The sequence below is a fragment of the Saimiri boliviensis genome, chromosome 14 (assembly GCF_048565385.1).
Source record: "Saimiri boliviensis isolate mSaiBol1 chromosome 14, mSaiBol1.pri, whole genome shotgun sequence".
In the NCBI taxonomy this organism is placed as follows: Eukaryota; Metazoa; Chordata; class Mammalia; order Primates; family Cebidae; genus Saimiri; species Saimiri boliviensis.
In genome coordinates, this window is record NC_133462.1 from 81023445 (window position 1) to 81030660 (window position 7216).

Below are 7216 nucleotides of genomic sequence, written 5' to 3' on the forward strand. Positions count from 1 at the left end.
AATGACAAGAAACTGCAGAGAAAACCTTCTGACTTCTGTTCACTGGCAGATTGTGCCAATGCCCCACTTGGGGAGCAGAAGCAGGTACATGTGAAAAGACATTTGAGCTGTAATTCGCTGGGGCACTCCTGTTTCTAGATGAACATCCAGCTCCCGTTTGGCCACTGAGAGACATGTGGAAGGAGTGAGCCACACTTCGCTCAGCTTTGTGTGGGTGCTTTCTCATTCCAGGGCATATGCCTGGTTATCAATGGCTTATGCCAGGTGTGGTGTCTCCCTGATCCCATCACTTTAGCCTGCATAGCTAGTCTCTGTGTTCCAGTCCATGGCAGGCTCTCACTGGCAAATCTGGCTCTAGAGATGCTTGGCCGGAAGAACAATCCACGCTCCAAGCCGCAGCTTCATGCACTGAATAACACTCTTACTTAAAGAGCTGAATATGTGGATTTTCCTTCTTTCTGACAATGAAGACTAGTTCTTCCTAAAGTTAATGTTTCCATCTCACGGAATACAGAGAAACAGGGAGGACAATTTAGCAATACTACATCTGGGTGGGGAAGAATCAAGTTAATCTCTTGTTAAGCCAAGGAGAGATTTGGGTGAGGGAAGGGCAAGAAAGAGACCAAAACATACATTCAGGAGTTAAAAAAAGTCAAAGGGAAAATGTAGCTTGTCAGTATAACAACTATGTGGGTTACCTTTCTCCAATTGTAAAGGTCAATATTACTTCTCTAAATCACACTGTCTTCATAATGTGCTGAAGCAAAACTCAATGGAAGGCAGTGATTTTATTAAGAGAGGGCAGGATAAGACCTGGCTTTGGCCAGTAGGGTCGCCGCAGGCAATACAGGATGCCCTGTTAAATTGGAATTTCAAAAAAAAGAACAATTTTTTAGTGTCATCCCAAGTATGTCCCATACAATAGTGGGGACACACTTATACCAAAACTAATGATTATTTATTTGAAATTCTAATTTAACCGTGGGTGCTGTATGGCTTTTCTTTTTGCTCAATCTGGCGACTTAGCCTGGAGGACAGACAACAGCGAGTGACAGGGATTTGTCCCACCTCGGTGTCTCCTGCCAGTTCGCCTGTCGTGGATCTCGCCTGCATTATTTAACACGTCTGTGCTTCCATTCACTCATGTGAAAAACGAAACAAGGGTGCTGCCAGGTGGCCATGGACATAGATATGTCTGGGATCTCTTTTCAAAGCAGTTAAAAAAAAAAAAACAAAACACCTGCCATCAAATACAAGGTTGAAGGCCAGAGACCCATGTTAGAAGGGAGGGAGGGTAATCCAGATGGATCCTCAGTGATTTTTTTTTTCTCTGTCACCAGGCTGGAATGAAGTGGCACAATCTCGGCTCACTGCAACCTCCGTCTCCCAGGTTCAAGCGATTCCCCTGCCTCAGCCTCCTGAGTAGCTGGAACTACAGCCGGGCGCCACCACGCATGGCTAATTTTTTGTATTTTAGTAGAGACAGGGTTTCACCATGACCAGGACGGTCTCGATCTCCCGATCTCGTGATCTGCCCACCTTGTCCTCCCAAAGTGCTGAGGTTGCAGGCATGAGCTACCGCACCAGGCCCCGGAGTGATCTTAATGTGCTGACGGCTCACGTGTGACTCTCTGCTGAGGAGCTCCACCCCCTATTTTGGTAGGACCCACAGACCATGTCTGCAGCCAAGGCTGGGGGTCAGGAGTTCAACTATGTTGTCCTCACCGGGCAAACCTTCTTGTTTGAATTGTGCAGTGGGACAGAGTTGGCAGTTGTCTATCTGGGACTGAGGATCTTCAGAAAATAAAGCTTATTGTAAGGGGAGACTCAGTCAGACACAATGAGATCGGCTCTGTAAGGAACCTTTACTTCCAGGAGGGAAGAAGAATTCTGAGAACAGGGAATGGCTACTTGGATTTCACCCCTGGCCCAGGGTCTGAGAGCTGGAGAGTTAATGATAAAAGGCGTGACTAAGTGCTGGAAAGTGCTATCCTCCCTGTGCCTCCCCAGCCCCTTCATAAAACCCTACTAGGACACAAGCAGCATCCTCAGGACTATCCTTATTGAGAGTGGCACAGTGGGGAGAGTGGCATTCTCCATGCTATCGCTGTGACTCCCCAGAGTCCTCCAGCGCCCACAGTGCGTGGCAGTCCACAGTGATCCTGGGGATAACATCTCTCCGCTTTGTGTTGTTCTCTGTATGCAGTGGCTCAAGTGCAGGAGCCAAAGGGGCCTGACAGACATAGGGGAGCCCAGCAAACTTTAGCCCCTGCAGAGAAGCTGTAGTTCCCAGGGAGTGTGGAGGTGCCTGTGAGACAAGGCAGTGCTGATTGAGCATGGTGCCAGCACTGGGGACAACTTCAGGGTGATAGGCAGTGACCTTGAGTGCAGAGCCAGCACCAGGGACTGGATGTGGTGCACATGTCCCCAGCTTTTCAGGGGAGTCTGAGCCTGCCTCACACACAGCAGGTGCCCAGGGAGGGGATGAAAGATTGCCTGCCTTGAGTGATGTTCACACAAGGAGCATAAAGCATCCAGCTACAGAGCTGAGACACTGGGACATAGATGACGCCGATTTGTGTGTGTGTGTGTGTGTGTGTGTGTGTGTCTGTAATTTCTAAACTGTGGCTAAAGAAAATGCCAGTATTTGGTTTAACTCCCATCTGGCACCTTTTTCAGCGGTAAATTGATTTCAGTCTTTTTTTTTTTTTTTTTAAGTCTCATCACGAAGTTTCTATAGTTAGGTATAATTCATCAAGGTTTAGAATTAGCCCAAATTTCTCTAAATCCTTCTTTATTTTTTCACACAAGGCTTCATGATTGTTGGTTTGGAACATTAAGATGCAAATGACAGAGGAAGCATTACACATTTAAATGTGCAGGGTTGGTGTGGCATTAAGCTGTTCTGGAAAAGAACCACAGTCCTCCACTTTGTTAAGATAGGAAAAATGGGAGAGTGGTGAAAAGGGGAAAAATGTTAGATTTATTTTGACTCATGCTTTGTAGGTCAAGGTGAAAGAAAAAACTATAAGCTGCTCAAGACCTAACCACTAACCGACAGACATGTGTAGCAAAATCCTGCCTTACCCAGCCAAGCACTAGGACCATGGAGGGAATGGAGAGAAGAATGGTCTGTTTCCCACCGAAACCTTAAATGCAGGCCTCACTGGCCCATCCTTCACTTTCACTTGGAGAGTTGGTGTGTGTTTCTAACAGTGTGCATGTGTTTCCTCCTAAGAGAATGAAAAGTGACAAGATAAGGAGTAATGATGTTAGAAACAAATGCTTGTTCCTTGGTGCCGAATAGAAGAACTAGCACTCAGACGATTTTTCTCAGCAAGGCAATTTACTTCTATAGAAGGGTGCGTCTCACAGATGCAGCAATGGCGAGAGCACACCTGAACAAGAGAGGAGAAGGGATTCTTATTCCTGACACAGGTAGCCCCTCTTGCTGTGTCGTTCCTGTATTGGCTAGGGTTGGACTACACAGTTAATCTAATTGAGATTGGCTATTTTAAAGGGATCAGGGGTATGAGCCAGAGTGGTGGGGTGAGCAGTTTGGTGGGAAGGATGGTTACAGAACAGGTAACTAAAGGTAATTCAGGTCAGAGCAGGTGACCAGGATGAGTCAGGACAGAGCAGGTGACCTGGGGTGACTCGGGGCAAAGCAGGTGACCAGGGGAAGAGATATGAACTACCGATTAGAACTGGCAGGAAAGTTATTTACTAACACGAGAGGCAAGGGGGCGCATTTTGAAGCTGAACTTCAAAATGGAGAACAAAGAATAAGAGAGCTGAACATACTGACATACTGATTCTTTGAAGAGAAATCTGGAACTCCTCTTTTAACAAATGACATCATGACAGAGGCCAGGTAGTTCCAAATGTGTTCTCCCCGAGCTGTGTCCCTGCCCGATGTCCAGTGTGACTTCACTCACATCCTTCCTCCCTTTTCCTCCCTTTCCTCAGTGTCTCTCTCCCTCCTCCCCTCCCTTTCCTCCTCCCCCCCACTTCCTCCTCCATCCTCCTCCTGTTTCTCCCTTCTTCCCCCTACCCCTCCCTTTCTTCTCTCCCTCTTCCTTTCTCCTCTTTCTTCCCATCATGTTCCCCCTCTCCTTCCCCTCCTCCTCCTTCCTCCTTTCCCCTCACTCCTCTTCTGGCTCTCCTTCTTCTTCTCCCTTCCCCCTTTCTTCCCCTTTTCTCCCTCGTTTCTCCCCCTTCCCCTCCCTCTTCTCTCCTTCCCTTTCCTCTTCTCTCCTTCCTCCTCCTGTCTTCACCTGCCTGTCCCACAGTGGCTAAGCCGCCCTGCCCTCTGGCCTGAGGCTCTGGCTCCACCTCCTCCCATCCTGATCCTCCCTGCCAGCGCCACACACACATTTGCCCCTGGGCTTGGTGCTGGCTTCTCTGAAATCCACCCACCTTGGGAAGGATGAGTAATGTGTTCTTGGGCCTTGGCGCCTTTGAACATGAGCTGTAAAGAAGGATGCATGTTTCCGTTTGACTTGGAGCCAAGCTCCGTGTGGAGGAGTGCTTCACCCCTAACGTGCTCGACTTAAAGGACAACAGGAACCCTGCCCTGCTCTGCCCACTTAAGCCCAGTGGGTGGTCGAAGGATAAGTCTTTTCTCGTGTGGCCACCCTGGCCTGAGGACATTGGTGGTAGTCTTGTCAGTCCTTCCTGGTCTGTCACTTTGCGTGGAGAGAGGAATGATCTAAATTCAAGAGGCTGGAATGGACAAAGCTTTGGTGATGCCGCAGAGGCAGTGTGGTTCAATAAACCCAGGGTGCTGGCATCACCACTGTGTAGCTGTGGGCGAGACACCTACACTCCCTGAGGGCCAGCCCCTCCTTGTTGGGTGGGGTTATAAAGCTCCCTGTTGAGCATTTTGGGGTGAGGAAATCAGATGTGGTAGAGCAGGAAGAGGCGCTGTCTCCTTTCTTGTGGAGACTTCTCAGAGAAATGATTTCTGCTTACCTATTGACAAAGGGGTTTGCCAGAAAGTCAAAAGGGAGCTAGAACCCAGATCATTCCTGTTTTGGTTTCCCTCCTCTCTGGGGGTGTTGAGCTTTCATGAATAAGCTCTCCTGCAGCTTCCTCCATCTCTGTCACTGGTCAGGCTCTTTCTGCTCCTGGACCATGGCAGGCCCACATAACTGCCTGGCATACAGTTCTCCCTGGGCTTTCTTGTTCTCTGTCCATTTCAAAACTCTCAGCTTTTGCTCTCACAGCCAACAAGTTCCCTCTCCTTCTTTGCTGGGTGTGTCTTACTCACATTTCCAAGAGACTGCCTCTGCATGTCACTGGGACACGATATCAGCACCCAGTCAGGGGTAAAGCCCCAGCCAAGACAGCATTGGAAGAAGGGAGGGTTCCTGAGACATGGCTGCCTCGGCCAACTGTTCAGCAGATGCTGTGGGAGGCCCCTTCTCCCCAGTAGGCCTGGGGTGGTCTGTAATTGACATCTCTACCCACAAGGCAAAGGGACTGAAACCAGAACCACAGAGAAGGCAGGCAGCCTGCTTAGAGACCAGGGGAAAGCCTGCAGTTCACTTCTGTTGCATCTCAAGTGTCATAAGAGCACATAGCTTCTCCAAGTCCTCTGAACCAGTGGAGGGACTGAGCTAACATTATGATGTCCCTAGATGAGTAGTCTGTGGCAATTTGTGCTTTTTTATTTGGCAATAATATTTAACAAGACATTTAGGTCAGTGGGATCCTTTAGACCACACTAGAACTAATTAGAAGTGCTACATTTGATTATAAGCTCACAAAAGGGTGCTCATGGTGGCCAGAGTTATTTTTATGCAAAGGACTTTAAAGAGAGGAACGCTTTGTTCAGCAAGGGTGAATATTCAACAAGGGTGTATATTGAGCACAGCCAACTTGTTGGGGCACAAGGTCCTATTGCAGGGGAGTCAGAGATCCCCTCCAACCACCTGAAGCTCTTAGGAGGGCTCTTTGGCTGGATCTAGAAATCAAATCAACACCACACAGATTAATAAGAGAAAACATGCAAGTTGTATGAGCTTTCCACGTGCCTGGGGATCTTCACAAGAGAGTGAAATCTGAAGAAGTGGCCAAAGCCAGACGCTTTTGGACTTTTCAGACAAAGAATGACAATATTAAGAAGTGACAGGACAAAGAAAATCTGGCTAAGGCAGTAAACTTTCTAGGTGAGTCACTAGAAGATACGCAGGGGCGGGTGGAGGAGTGTAAAACAGAGGGGAGATAGGGTTACTCTGCCATGTATGTTCATTCAGGTCCATTGCAGCCCCCGCTTTCCAGTCTCTGGTGATAACCACTATTTTCACACGCTAGTATGGCAAGGGTACCCCCTCAACAAGAGTAATCTTTATGCTTACTGAACACAGGAAGAGACAAGTCAGCTGGCCCTTTCTGAAACTACAATTTCATGAATCGGTTTACGTGATTTATTTCATTGAATCATCATAGCAACAGTGTGAAGTAAAGTATGTATTGTTATTAACTGCTCCCCACTTCCCTTCGGCCCCAATTTTACTGATGTAGGGAGTGTAGTGCAAGGAAGTGGATGGTGCCATGGAGCCCAGTGTTGGTCACTGGTGGAGATGAGGGCCGACACAGGCATAGTGAGTACAGGATGAGCACTACTCATCTGCACCGCCCACTGCCCTTTTATGGCCCTGTCATCACGTGACACAGACCACGCTGTGCTGTAGAACTGTCCCTGTCTTTCCCTCCAACCATCGGCAGAGAATCCAATCTGACATCCTGACGTTGCCCACTCATCACCGTGTCCTCACACCAAGTGGCTGAGCGCCTTTGTCCCTGCCCAAAGTTGTTCAGTAACTTGTTGCAGGGGTGAGGTTACCAGGTAGGTTTAAGCTACTCTCAGAGAAGTTTCCAGATGGGCTTGATACCCCAGCACGTCCAGATCTTTACCATAAGCCACGGAAAGCACACTCTGTGTCTGAGATGCTGCATCTGAGATTCTCTAGAGGAAAGGGCATTGGTCATTGGCACTTTGTGTCAGGCCGTGGAAGCAAGGTTCCTATTTTATCATGATGTCTTTTAAGATACTAAGCCCAGGAATGCTTGTCTCAAATCCTATTGGAAAAAAAGCGAGGAATAAATACATTTCAATAGGGAAAGGAAACATCCAGGAACTGTTATGGAGAAACCTTGTCATGTTATATGTACCCTATGATGACTGCCCATGTTATTGATTGTGTAATAT